Source organism: Coccinella septempunctata, chromosome 3 (genome assembly GCF_907165205.1).
Source record: "Coccinella septempunctata chromosome 3, icCocSept1.1, whole genome shotgun sequence".
Taxonomy (NCBI): Eukaryota; Metazoa; Arthropoda; class Insecta; order Coleoptera; family Coccinellidae; genus Coccinella; species Coccinella septempunctata.
The window spans coordinates 5901092-5915641 of NC_058191.1; the positions used below are offsets into that span (position 1 = coordinate 5901092).

Below are 14550 nucleotides of genomic sequence, written 5' to 3' on the forward strand. Positions count from 1 at the left end.
ATTACACATTTGGGAAGATCCAGCATTATAGGCATAAATATAAATATTAAACAAAAACAACGCATATTTCGGGAAATGGTGCACGTCCCATAGAACATCAAATTAACTAAATTCTCCAATTTCGACAATTCAATCCCCGTCATGCCCCTTTTACGCTCATATAAATATGTTTATATTCCTAAAATCCTGCATGTTGCTTGAAAAATATAGCGTGTATTCTAGTTTCAGAACAAGGAACAAATTATTATGAATCGACAAGAAGGATATTTTGAAATACTTCCCCATTTTTCCTGAGAGGACATGTCTTACATCGCATCTGATAATTAATTCTGAGTATGACGTTAATGGGCTGTTATGAACCACCTTAAGTACTCAGCAAATGCGCGTCTCGAGGGTGCACTATAAGCAAGATTCCCAACTCAAGTTGATTTTAATGGAGAAGATTGTGTAGGAGTGTAAACAGAAGAGGAATTTTATGGACAACGTGTCATTCTGAATCTTCAGGAAAACTTGAAAAGTGCTTCATCCGTGTATATCCGAGAGGTCAAGAATAGCTCCGGTAATTATTTTCCGATGAATGAGCAGCGGGTTAAATCCTTTTTTTATGTCTAGAAGTAAGTACACGAACGTTTTCTATTGTATTTCTTGTTCTTAAACTGGAAAAAATTATATGGTTGAGGGAAATGAGATCGCTTGAAAAGAATTGAAAGTATCGTTAGCCAACTATTTTATTGCTACGTTTCGGAATTATAATATCTCTTCTTCAGTCGAGAAATCAAAAAAATAACCTTTTTCAATCTCATGAACGTAGCACACATTTATCAAATTATCGTACCAGAAGAAAACAACACACAATTATCCATGGTGTCCCACGGTGGATGGCCTATTAGATATTCATAGCGAACTGACCATAATTTTAAATTTGCATGTAGAAGTTTTCCAATTTCAGACCTATGCACCTTCTGTTTATACCGAAAACACATATTACTTTTTTATTTCGAATGGCACACCTAGTTCATCATTAAATAGTTGAATATCTATGGCAATGTCAAAAGTATTTATTCATTTATTTATTGATATGAGCATTGCTCAGTACAATCAACGGTAAAACCCATTTGAAATAATTAAAAACAAATTACAATTAAACACAAGAACATAACAAATGATCAACTGTTAAAAATTGAACCCCCTCCGACCTTGCTCTTGTCTACGCTACTGAAGTTGAACTCCATGGTGCCTCAGACCAAGTTACTTGACTGACGCAACATGAAAGATGTCAGATCTTTCGATGAGTACCATTCTTTGCCTTCACATCAATGAATTGATTTCTCATTGTGTTGATCTAAATATTGTGAAACTTCTTTTTTCTCATGTAATTCTCTTTCAAGTCTTCTCATTCAATTCTAGTGCTTAATTGTTCCACTCAAAAGGCAAGATTATTTCAAAATCTTCAAACAGATTTAATATATTTAGGCCTGGTACTTTCACCTGCGCATAACTAAATTTATTCGATAGTTAAGTCTTATTCTAAGGATAAGTAAAAATGTAGTCTTTTTACTTTCAGATAGTGTTATGCATCGAAAAAATCTGTCATTTAAACTCAAGAATAAGAGTTTATTTTTAAAATATGAACATAGATCGAATGTCGGTTCCTCATTATTGGTAGAATTTTTTTGATTCTGATGTATGGTTTTTTTTGTGTGATTTTCACGAAATATTTGCTTTCTAGTTAGAATTATGACAATTTCTACAATGCGGTGTGGAAAGTAGTATACCGTGATTTCATATTACGTTATATGACATTATTCGTCAAATAATTTCATGTGAAAGCATCGAAATATGGTATCCTTCAGATAAAAAATTATTTGACAGATACTTATTCACCATAGTCAAAATTTATTCGAAGGTGAAAGTACCAGGCTGTACTAGAACTGCTCAAATGATATGTTTACACGAGTCAACTCATCCTGAACATGTATTTTATGATATTTTACAATTTACATAAATTTCTCAACCTCTCTTGATTTTTCTCACATGGAAATGGGTATGTAACACCAGAATTGAACATTCTCGTGTCTTTCTAATTGAGAAGAAATGATAATTTATTATTTCTTATGATCATCCCTTTTATTTGAATCAGCAACAATAATTAACTAACTATATAAATAGAGTATACAGCTTCTAAAGAATTCATTGATACTCCAAATAATCAATAGATGGGACAAATCCTTGAAAAAAGACGTAACTCACTCCCTGTATGTAAAAAAAAAATGTTTAAGGTAATTTGTACGAAGTGTCACCTGGTAGAAAACAAACCGACCGCGAGTGTTGACCGTGGGAGCATTCTGATTGAATTTGCATAACGAATCAGGACAATCAATCATGCCAGCTTGAAAACAAACCAACAAAATACCTAAGATCTCCTAAATTCCAAAGCGGGCAAACGAAGAAAAGACATCAAAGCATCATAATCGAAGCGCCGAGATGGAATGCAAATTTTGAATGAGCACATACGTTTGAATTTATTCTGAATCCTCTCGAGAACTGCAGATAAAAAATGGGAAGTATTTGGCGATGAATATTATTTTGATAAATTCAGATTACGTAAAAAAGCAAAGACCATATACCTAATGAGAGATTATAAAATGCACTATTCAAAATGAATTGAAGTCTTTTCTTTATTACATAGGAATTGTATGGTTGAACGTGTTCTAATCTAAGAATTTAATCTTCATTAACTGAAATGGTGCAAAAGGCCATAATATCTCTTGCAGAGCCTGTATTATGTCCTGATTTAAAGAAGTGCAGCAGTACCTATTGATTAACGATATCGTCATCTATTCTGAGTAGCTCGCTATAATGTTTATTGTAAAACATTTCTGTGCAAAAAATTGGGATTGATTAATAGTCACGTATATAGTCTCAAAGAAGTAAGATGTAAGATCTATCACTTGACATGAATAGAAGATCAGATTGTTTGTTGATGAGTTCTGAATTTTATCAAGTTGACATTTGGTAGCTTGACCAGCAGAGCCTAGGATTGAAAAAATGTATACTTACAAGGAAGATTGGCGGTGCCAGTGGGTTCAAACCAGGACCTGAAAAAAGCCTGGAATTATTGTTTGATCAGATTCTTGATGAAAATTATATTAGATGTTTTGTTAGTTCAATTTCGAGCTAGCAGAATCCGTGAGTTCTCTAACAATTTAATGACAAAAAAATTTCACTTGGACAATAAGTCAGTTATAAATTGTGTGCGGAAGAAAATATCCAAAATAACAATGTGGTTCTGCCAGATTAACGATGGTGACCCACACTATATTAACGTTCAACTTGTAATTATGTGAAACAGTTTGTTATTCCCGCATTTTTGCCCCTCCTGAACTATAAATAGCTCCTGTAAAATCCTCGAAAATAATTATTTTTCTAAAAAATGTGGTGTAATAGTCAATGCTCTTCTCAAAAAACAATAAAGAATTCAACATGACTTTACACGGAAAACTTAATATTTCAAGTTCAATAAACTTTGGTCTACAGGAATCAAGGGGCTTTATACCAAACAGAAGACGAATAATGTTTTTCATCCCAATAAAAATGTCCCTCACCTTAGATGAACTACTCCACAAAACCCTGTTGTAATTCATATGCATATGAGCATATTTATGCAAGCGAATAAGGAACACTTAGCAATGCTTTCACAGGTAATACATTTTTAATCTTTCTAGGGCATAAAAGGTGCGGCTTAGCTTTTTACAGACTGAATCAACATGATTGCACCAATCTAATATTCTATCATCACGTCTAGATATCTCACATGATTAGATGCTGTAATACATATTTCCATTGGGAAGAGTGAATACGAACTCGTCCACGGAGCTTCTTGTTTGAAAGTACATCAGGTCGGTCTTTTTTACATTCAATATAATTGTAGTAATGTGACACCACATGATGCAGAACACAAGAATCCCACATATTTCCTTCAGATCTGAAACATTCTGAGCTAACACAAAAAGTGATGCATCGTCCGCGAAGAGGACGATCAAGATATTTAACAAAAGAACATAAGACCTTATGTATTCCGATAATAAACAAACATAATGAAAAGTAGAGGACCAAGGATCGCCATCCATATAGTCCTGTACCTACTTCACGAAAACGAGCTAAAAGATAGGTTTTCCTGAATAACCTATATTTTATTAATCTACCGTTTTTTATAATCAAGATACAGGATGATTCACTTGAATTAATCATAACCTATAAACCGTAGGTAGCCAATACATTTTTGTAATATTTGGTTCGTATGGAGTGATATCATCTTACATTATGAAAATAGTCTAATTTCATGTCTGTTGATTAGGTTAAGAGTAAAAAAACATCCTGAATATCAGTATTTTGAAATTTCACTCACAAATTCAGTTTGAGCTGAAAAAAATAAGTAAATTCAACAGAACATAAAACAAGGAGCCTTTAGAAATAGCAGAAAATGAAAAGCTCGAAGACATTCAGAAAAAACTTGCATGGACACAAAGCCAAAATAGAGGAGTCTCAATGCAATCGATTCCAACAAAGAAAAAACACAGAGACGACAACACTAGATGTTCATTCATTGACAGAAAGAATAAAGATAATTTCCCCATCTTGCAAAAGGAACCAGTGCGGGAACCGTAAAGCACATTTTTCATCGAAATTAATAAATCAGTATAAATGAGTGAAAATTCGATTCATTGCCACAGCATGCTTGATAGGACAACCAACGTTGTTTAAAATTTAAATGTCTCGAAATCGAATGGATTAAATGACGAAAAATTAAATATACTGAACTCAAGGTACAAAGGCCTTTCAAATAAGGTATGACAACTAGTGGTTGAGCTGTCCCCTGGATTGAAAATCGATTTGTCCTAGTATTTTTCGAAATATCTCCTCTTTTCGTTTTCAAAGACCCACGCTGCATGCTGCATATGGTTGTTTGAGAAAACTGTAGTGGAGGACGTAGAATCAAAAACCTAAGATACGCAGATGACACTCTGATAACGGCTGCATCTGATGAAGATGATGCAAAAACTTAAACGAGCTGAAAACAATCAACCGAAAGTCACAAGCATAGCGGGGTACGAGGTGGTAAATAACTTCCACTACCTAGGATCGATAATATCTAATAAAGGCGGAGTGAAAGAGAAATAAAGCGGCTGATAACAATGGCTAGGAGAGCAAAAGTAAAACTGTTAAGAATTTGGAAAGACACTCGGTATGATGAACAACAGGAAAAATCCTCTGGTAAGTGCATTAATCTTTTCCATATACAGGGTGAGTCTTTGACTCGTACAAATATTTTAAAAGTAGATCCTTGAGGTCGAAATAGACACTTTTTTTTACCATTTTTTTTCCGAATCAGCTCGGTAAGAAAGATACAGGCTGTTGAAAAACCATAAAAATGGTATTTTTAGTTCTATATCACACACGGTTTTTTCGAATGGAATGAATTTCGGATTATGGTTTTCCATTTATTTGATGAATCTTTTTCAAACACAAGATATCACCTACGTTCTCCAGTTTTCTCATTATGACCATTACGTCTCATAAAAATAACAAAAATTCAACTAATTCAACTTTGAAAGTAAATTGGACGATATCTGATGAATATTTGCAAGTTTTTTTAAAATAAAAATGTTCAAAAATTCAAACGTGTCTGGGAAATTTGAAAAATTGGGAACTTTGGCTGAATATAACTGTGTTTGAAATATTCACAGATGTGTATTTCCAGCCCTTTCCAGAGGTGGCACAGCTCATTATGAAAGATTCAAATGGCTTTAACTTTATATCAGGGCCGGATCGGCAAAAAATGGTATGGGAAAAAAGTGTTTCCATTGACCTCAAGAATCTACTGTTAAAATATTTGTACGATTCAAAGATTCACCCTGTATACCTGTAAAAAATGGAGCATCGGGAAAGCGGACGCAAAGAGGATTAACACATTCGAAATGTGGGTCTTCAGAAGGATATTATGAATACCGAGGACAGCATGACACATTAATGAGTCTGTGATTCAAGAATTAAAAATTAATATAGGCTCGTTACGAAGATTAAAAGGCAATGTACTTTGATCATACCACCAGGAGAAGAAGGAATGGAGAGACTGATTATTATAGAAGGAACGTCGAAGGTCAAAGATCAAGAGGCCGATGTCCTTCACGGTGGTCTGATCAAATCGAAACCTTTACAGGACTTTCCTTTCTGGATGCTCCCTCACAAAACGAATTGTCAATCACAGTCAGACAAACGTCATGACAACACCTTTTTTATGTAGGAAGAAGGAACGAGATGAAATCTCAAGAATATATCCTTTTTTCTCTTCATTATTCCTTGATCAAAAAATAGTTATTGCTCTTAAGGTTATAAATTGCATAGTTTCATAAAATATAGTCCTTTCAGGGAAAAGCTATTGACGTAAATTAAACAGAAAATTGTAAAGAGAAGATCAGGCCGCAAAATCTTACTAATTATCTCCACAGGGTGTTCAGAAATTCAGAAGAAATTGCAACTTTCAGTTGTACCCTGTAGACCATTGGATTCAATTTAAATTCCTGTAGATTCAACAGAGGGTAAACAAGATCGAATGGGCTACAAATAGCCCAAAATCGATGCACACTACAACGGGTTTAGTTTGCAAAAGGGTTTAATCTCGAGCGCCAGCTATTCTTTCAATAGGGAGGAATAGCAAACCCATCCAGGTACCTAGTCGGAGAAAGAGTTCGGGGTTATCTAAGGTGATAGCGATAACAAGTACTTTAAAACCGAATTTATTACAACAATCTAAATTACAGTGAACCATACAATTATTTCCAAGAAATATATACAGCTGATAACCAAGTTCGAAATGAGGAAAACAGAAATGCAATAATTAATCTGTCACGGTGATCAGAAATTCGAACTCAACAGAGTGAAATCAATGAATTAAACAATATTCAAATTAATTATATTCAGTCAAAATATCGGGTATTAAAGAAAGAAAGAAATCAATAGCGGTCATTTTGATTCCTTCTGAGACAATGAGGGATGTACGGGGTTTACCCAAAATTTACAGTAACCGGTTTTCTCAGAAAAATCCGAGTCCCTTAAGGGCCTGTTTCACCACTTACTGTTAAAGTGGCAGATAAGCTATCCACAACTAATCCACCAGATAAATCTGAAAATTGTGTTTCACAGTTGTCTGTTAGGTTATCCTTACTGTTAAACTGTCGAATATTTTGACTGAGAGATCGAATGGCTGATAAAAGTTCATGTACCAGATAACGTCACTCCGAACTGTCAAAACTTCGAGAAAATTTTGCTCTCGATCAGTTTATCTCGAAGGTATTTCGTGAACGTTTGCAGACGCAACACCAGATTTTGTGATAATGGATCTTTTTGAGTGTCTTGAAGATGAGAGTGACTATTATTTTGCGAGCTTATCGAGGCCTCGCAAACGTCGTGAAATTAGAACTAGAATGGAACATTTTGAAAACTATGATGACGAAGAATTCAGGTGCCGATTCCGACTGACGAAGTCATCTGTTAATTACGTTCTGTCTCTCATAGAGGATGACATAAGAACAACAACTAGCTTTTTTCTGGTATTTTTTTTTATCGCCTCATATTTAATTTTGAGGTGTTTCGCATCACGAAAAAGCCCTAATCCTCTACTATTGAAAGTCATTTCTATATCTTTCCACGCTTTCTCCTTCTCTTGCCAAGTCACAGCATCACTTTTTTTGTTCTCGATTATATTTTTACGCTCTGTTATAATCGAGACGAGAGCATCGGTCTCCTCACGTGAAAAATTCACATTTCTTTCCTTTTTTTTTTAACATGCTTTCACATTCACTAAAAATTCACCAACCAATTTGAAAATGATAGAAAAATTTGAATTTTGGATATTTCAAATCAGAGCATAGATACATGAGAAAAGTCTTCATAATTCTTCTTCTTCTGTCAATGTACTTCATAACTGACTAACTCTGTCCTCATTCTATGCTCATTTATCCTAATTTCAATCACGAGTACGGCGTTGCCAAACTGTCATTCAGTAAAATTTTCAGATAGTTCACTAGCAGATAAATTACTTGGAACTTGGGCGGTGAAACTGATAAATATTTAACTGACAGATTAATTATGATGTTAGCATATCTGCTGAATACATATCAAACACTTTAACAGTAAGTGGTGAAACAGCCCCTAAATCGGTTAATTTAGCGATGTGTTTGATGCCGCGCACTTTCAGTGATTTTCAGTGTACAGGCCAATCAGAATTGAAACTATTCAATAAACGGGACGGGGTTGATGCAGGTGAAACACAATGCAACAATTTACAGGATAACGGCGTAGTTTATCGTGGTCTCTCCGTGGCAACCTTGGGTGTACACGCCAAGCATTACCAGCAGAAAGACTTCGAGACCTCTGCTGATTGGTTTCCGTCACCAGAGAGCCCGGCCACAGAAGTCTGCGGTAAAGGGGAAATCGAAAACGGAACACGACAGGGGTAGGACGGGATAGGCTACTGTGGTCTTTCCGTGGCAACCTTGGGTGTACACAGCAAGCATTACCAGCGGAAAGACTTCGAGACTTCCGTCGATTGGTCTTGGTTCACCAGAGAACAGAGAAGTCTGCGTTAAACAGGGGGATTAACAATAAAGATTAATGGCCGTTTGCACCGATTCTCTGAACAACCATTATATTCTTAAACAACGTTTAATTCCCTAACCGGGTTGCACCGTTCCTGAACGTTGATTATAAGGCCCTTAAACGTTGTTTAAACTAAACGCAGAAATTTGCCCGTTTAAAGCTCGATTAAAACGTTGATTGAAGTAAAACTTCAAATCCGATTGACAAATGTGTTTTCTATGTGTTGATATAAAATTCGAATTAATAATGGATGATTTGGAAGATGAGATATTACTTGATGATGATCTTGATGCACTTGGCAATATTGAATTTGGATTTCCCAGACGTTTACTCGGAGAAAAAATTATTTCGAAGTAATGGACAACCTCATTATTTTCAGAAGATTTCCTTTAACGAAAGAAACCGTGTTATTTTTGTTGCCATATATGGAGAATGATTTGGAATTTAATAATCAATTATATTATAGAAATATAGATAATTCAGGAATGATAGTGTGGCAACAATAAAGCAATTGATAGCTACATTGAGGTTTTATGCTAGTGCTGGTTACTTGGCTTCTGTTCCCAATTTCATAAATGTAGATGTATCGACGGAATCGAGAATTATTGCTAAATTTTCATTAGCAATTGGTAAATTATATTCCGAATTCATTAAAATGCCAAAGATGAGGAAATAGTGCAAATTCAACAGTCCTTTCACAAGAAGGCTTCTTTTCCTAGACTAATAGAATGTGTGGATGCTACTCAGAGTACTCATGATCGCACTTCAAATTCGACACACAACACCGAAACTCCAAAAAAAATGTTCGAATTTTCCACCTTGACAACAGAACTTTAGTCACAAAACCTTGAATTCTTTTTCTTTTTAATTCATCTTCTATGATGTGCTTGGCTGAAATTTTGAATATTCTATGCTGTAAGTGTTGTTGCCAAACCTATCGATGATTAAAGTAAACAGCGATTATGATTCCACAGTGCAAACCGAAAACCGCTAATGCCCGTTTGCACCGTTTCGCTGGTAACCATGGTTAAACTAATCGATGTTTAATATTTAAACGTTGCTTAGCGGTTGACGGTTTGCACCGTGGAATCATAATCGTTGTTTACTTTAATCATCGATAGGTTTGGCAACACCACTCACACCATAAAAAATTCAAAATTTCAGCCAAGCACATCATAGAAGATAATTTAAAAAGAAAAAGAAGTCAAGGTTTTCTGACTAAACTTCTGTTGTCAAGGTGGGAAATTTGAACATTTCTTCTGGAGTTTCGGTGTTATGTTTTGAATATTTGAAGTGCGAACATGGATAGCATCAACACATCCTATTACTAGAGGAAAAAGAGCCTTCTTGTGAAAGGACTGTTGAATTTGCACTATATCCTCATCTTTGGTCATTGTAATGAATTCGGAATATAATTTACCAATTGCTAATGAAACTGCAGCAATAATTCTTGATACTTTCGATACATCTACATTTATGAAATTATCAACAGAAGCCAACTGACCAGCACTAGCATAAAACCGCAATGTAGGTAGCAATTGATTTATTGGGTCAACAGTATTATTCCTGAAATATCTATATATGTATAATATAACTAATTATTAAATTCAGTCATTCTCCATATATGGAAAAAAAATAACACGGTTTCTGTCGTTGAACGAAATCTTCTGAAAAAAGTGAGGTCCATTCTTTCGAAATAATTTCTTCTACGGGGAAAATATCTGGGAAATCCAAATTCGATATTGCCAAGTGCATCAAGATCATCATCAAGTAATATCTCATCTTCCAAATCATCCATTATTAATTCGAATTTTATATCGACACAAATAGAAAACACAGTTGTCAATCGAATTCGAAGTATTACTTCAATCAACGTTTTAATCGAGCAAATTTCTGCCATTAGTTTAAACAACGTTTAAGGGCCTTATAATCAACGTTTAGGAACGGTGCAACCCGGTTAAGGAATTAAACGTTGTTTAAGAATATAATCGTTGTTTAGACAAACGGTGCAAACGGCCATAAGCAACGTTTAAATATTAAACATCGATTAGTTTAACCATGGTTACCAGCGAAACGGTGCAAACGGGCATAACACAATTAAACAAATAAAAGAATGCAACTTTGAATCACAGAGTATGCGGTATCAAGAAAAGACAGTTTGTTCCGGTACGGTCACACCATCACTTAGAGTAAAGAAAAAAAAACAGATCGTAGGATCCTCGAATTACTGTCGAATAATACAGAATAAGGAATCGCCGAATCAAGAATAAGAACGACTGTCGAACAGTGAATAAGGAATCAAGAAACACGAATAAAGAAAGAATGACGTTCGTCTGGTGGTGCGGCCCTATTTATCAACTCTCCAACATGTGGACGGTCATGTGATCAAAATTGCATCCAAAAATTCGGTATTCTCGAATATTTTCTCCAGAAGAAATATTCTCGGTGGCGGTTATCTCTTTATCGGTAAAAGAAACTGTCGTTATCTGCAATACACGTTGTTTTTATGCTGAATTCGGTGTGTTTTTGTGGACGGAAAAACAGCGACGAATGCAGAAAGACACTTTTTCCTTGTTTTGGATCATTACGGCGGATTACTGATGGAAATTTCAATTTTACGGAATTTGAATTTATTTCATTAATCAGGATTCTGAAAAATATTTCTAAAATGAGAAGGAATAACTATATTAAAACTGAAATCTCCATCAGACGGTGTTGCATTGCTTCAACTATAAAATTCAGGGAAACGGACATTTAAAACGAGGCTTGATTTTTATAAACAATCAAGTATCGTTACAACACTCCAAAAAGTTATTTTAAAATGAATTTGGTGAAAAAATTTCCGGAGCAGTAATTTTTGTCCAGGAGTGTATTTTCAGAAATAAGATCTGTTGCGGAACAATATAGGTATAGGTACCCTCGTAATTCAGTTCGCGATGTTTGTTATTCCCAGACCACTGATTTCTTCCCGGAAATCACATCAGGAAAGAAAACCTTCGGAACAACGAAATTACCTACAGCGTAACGGCGAAAAAACAAAACTCACGGACCCCTGAACCCCATCCTTTTGTTGCCGGAACGGAATAAAATTCGCGAATTCCCGAATAACAATGATGTATTCAGACCCCTGGATCTGCCGAGAAAGAGGAAGAGAGAGCCCAATTGGAGACGGGGCATTACGCCCGAGGGTCCGGGACAAAAAACTTGCGGCACTCCCAAAAACAATCGACATGAAAGATTGTGATAATAATTTTTCCGAAGCACCACCGTATTATGGTTTTCCACGGGACGGGATTGGCGTTATTCATTGTGCGGTTTGCTGGTGGTGGCGGAAAAGACAAAGGGGTAATAAGAACATGACTTGGCGTTCTGGAATTCAGGGTGAACTTGATAGACGGCCAAAAAGGGGCATAATTCGAGAAGTGGAAAAATGCTGAATTTTAGAGCTGCCTCGTGACTCTGATCGCCAAATTTATACGGAATGTGACCGAAATCAATCATTAAGAAAAAAAAATAATTACATAGAAAATGAGAAAGCTTCCGCCTTTCATCAGGTGAGTGAACAGAAAGAAATAAAAAATATATACATTGTACGAGGATTTTTTAAGTGATAATATAACTAATGATTATGGAAACATGAATATTTTTAGATATCGATTGAAATTGAATCTAGAAGGACTCTGCATCTTTTGTAGGAATACTTCTCTGACAAAAAAGAATCCGGAAATTTGAAATAAAAAGTAAAAAAATTAAACTTCTTAAATATTTATTTAATCTCCTTCAAAATATGCTCCCTTTGTAGCGATACACATGTACCAACGTTTTTTCTAATCATGGAAACATTTCTTATAGGCGCTTTCAGGGCTGGCCTTCAGCTCCTCCTGCGAATTTTTTTATGGCGTCTATCGAGTCAAATCTGGTTCCCCGGAGCGGTAATTTCAGTCTGAAGAAAAGAAAAAAGTCACATGGAGCTAGATCAGGCGAATAAGGTGGCTGGTCGATGGTATTTATCGAGTGTTTGGTCTTAAAATCGTTAATAATCGTAGCTCGATGAGATGGTGCGTGATCGTCATGCAAAATCCACGAATTGTTTGCCACAAATCCGGCCGTTTACGGCGAATATTTTTTTAATTTTTTAAATGTCTCAAAACAGTTAAATAGAAGTTTTTATTGACCGTTTGACACAATTTAATTCATTTTGTCGACATTATCGTTGGTTGAAGAGGTCTACGGTCGTCCTGAACGAAGCAAATCTTCGACGATCTCCCGACCGTTTTTAAAGACTTTGTACCATTCGTACACTTGGGTTTTCGATAAAACAGAGTCTCCATAAGCCTTTACTAGCATTCGGAACGAGTAGCACACGAAATTTCGTTCGAAACGCAAAATTTGAGACAAACTCTTTGACCAATAATTTTTTCCTTGGTAAAATTCGTAGACTGAGGTCGATTGGTTTTAACAGCTGTCGTAAACAGACTAGTCGACAGACCGCGCTCACGTTTGGCATAGTAATTACGGACAGTCCTACCAACAAACAGAAACTTCAAATACTTAAAAATACTCAACGCGGGCAATTTAAATGAGAATTTTCGAATACTTTTTTGTCAGTGTGTACATCGTATTTGGATTGATTTACTGGGGAAAGAACTGACATCCGGTAATTTCAAAATTAAATGAATCGATGACATAGATTAGTGTTATTTAGATTGGAAACTTCCATTCTACGAGATGAAATCGTTTTTCTGCGCCGTCTCTTGACCTGGGGTGAATTAATGGGTCTATAGTCAATAGATGACGATGGAAGAAAGTAAATTTCCTTCAACTTAGTTCAAAGGACAAGGATAGGTTTGTGTTCTGTCAATTGATATTTTGGAGATAATCTTCAAAATTTTGTATTTGAATGTTTGAAAATATCTCATATATCCTAATTATGAATAATTTTTCCTATATTTTCGGCAAGTTTTGTTTTTTTCATCCCCCCTTTAGGTAGATAATGAAGAACAGTTTTAATTAGCTGTTTTATGTTTACCTATTGAATCATTGTTCACATTCGATACATTTCTGTTGTAACGAACGATACTACCAATTGTACTCACATATGAAATGATTCAATTCTAATTATTTCCAACTATTGATCAATAGGTATTAGAACAAGTAAATATCAAAAAATTTTATGTATATATGTAATAGTATCATATAGTAGAAGGTACACTGTTGAAAAGGAAAATATCAAACCATATTTCCGGATATCCGAACAGGAAAAAAAAAAGAAAATGTGATAGTAAATCGCTTCTGTACAAAAGACATTGCTTCTAGGCGAAATGAATCGAATGAATTGTCAAGTAGTTTTCTTGCGTTCACATAGACAATTCGAATTTCCTGCAATCTATGGAGAACAAACAGTAAACACAAAAATTAAATTCGTTCTTTTTGCTTCATAACACAAATCTTTTTTGCGAAACCAGATATACTCAAGCTTCACCCCAGTCCACCAGAGGTCGCGCTTAACAATGTTCCAAAATATTTTGAGAGTTTCCTATCTACTCCACCTTAATCTATGATTGATGTTTATACATAGATTATATATGTATATCTAATTCTAAAAACCTACTACATTTTGGTCAGTGAAAACACTCTTGACAATGAGATGGCGCTAAAAACGCACTGTCAATACAGAAAAACTTTTCAATAACAGTTTTATGTGTTATACAGGGTGTTTCCAAATTAGAGGTGAACCTTAGTATCGCTCATTTGCTCTGGTTTGAGCCATATTTATTGATAACCAAAAATTTACAGTTTCCGAGATATTTGAGTTCTTGTGTTTTTCAAATAATTTCAAACCTTACTTCATTCTTCGATTATTTTTTCTACGTTGACCAAGTTTGATTATAA

General features: G+C 35.1%; 1 protein-coding gene across 2 annotated transcripts in view; it reads right to left on the reverse strand.

Annotated features, from left to right (window-relative positions):
- LOC123308917 (connectin) overlaps positions 1-14550 on the reverse strand; it is a 373496-nt gene that overhangs the window by 302800 nt on the left and 56146 nt on the right. For both annotated transcript variants that reach the window (XM_044891725.1, XM_044891726.1), the window contains exon 2: positions 3061-3098. The gene's annotated coding sequence lies outside the window, so the exon portion shown is untranslated. The remainder of the gene's footprint in view (positions 1-3060; positions 3099-14550) is intronic.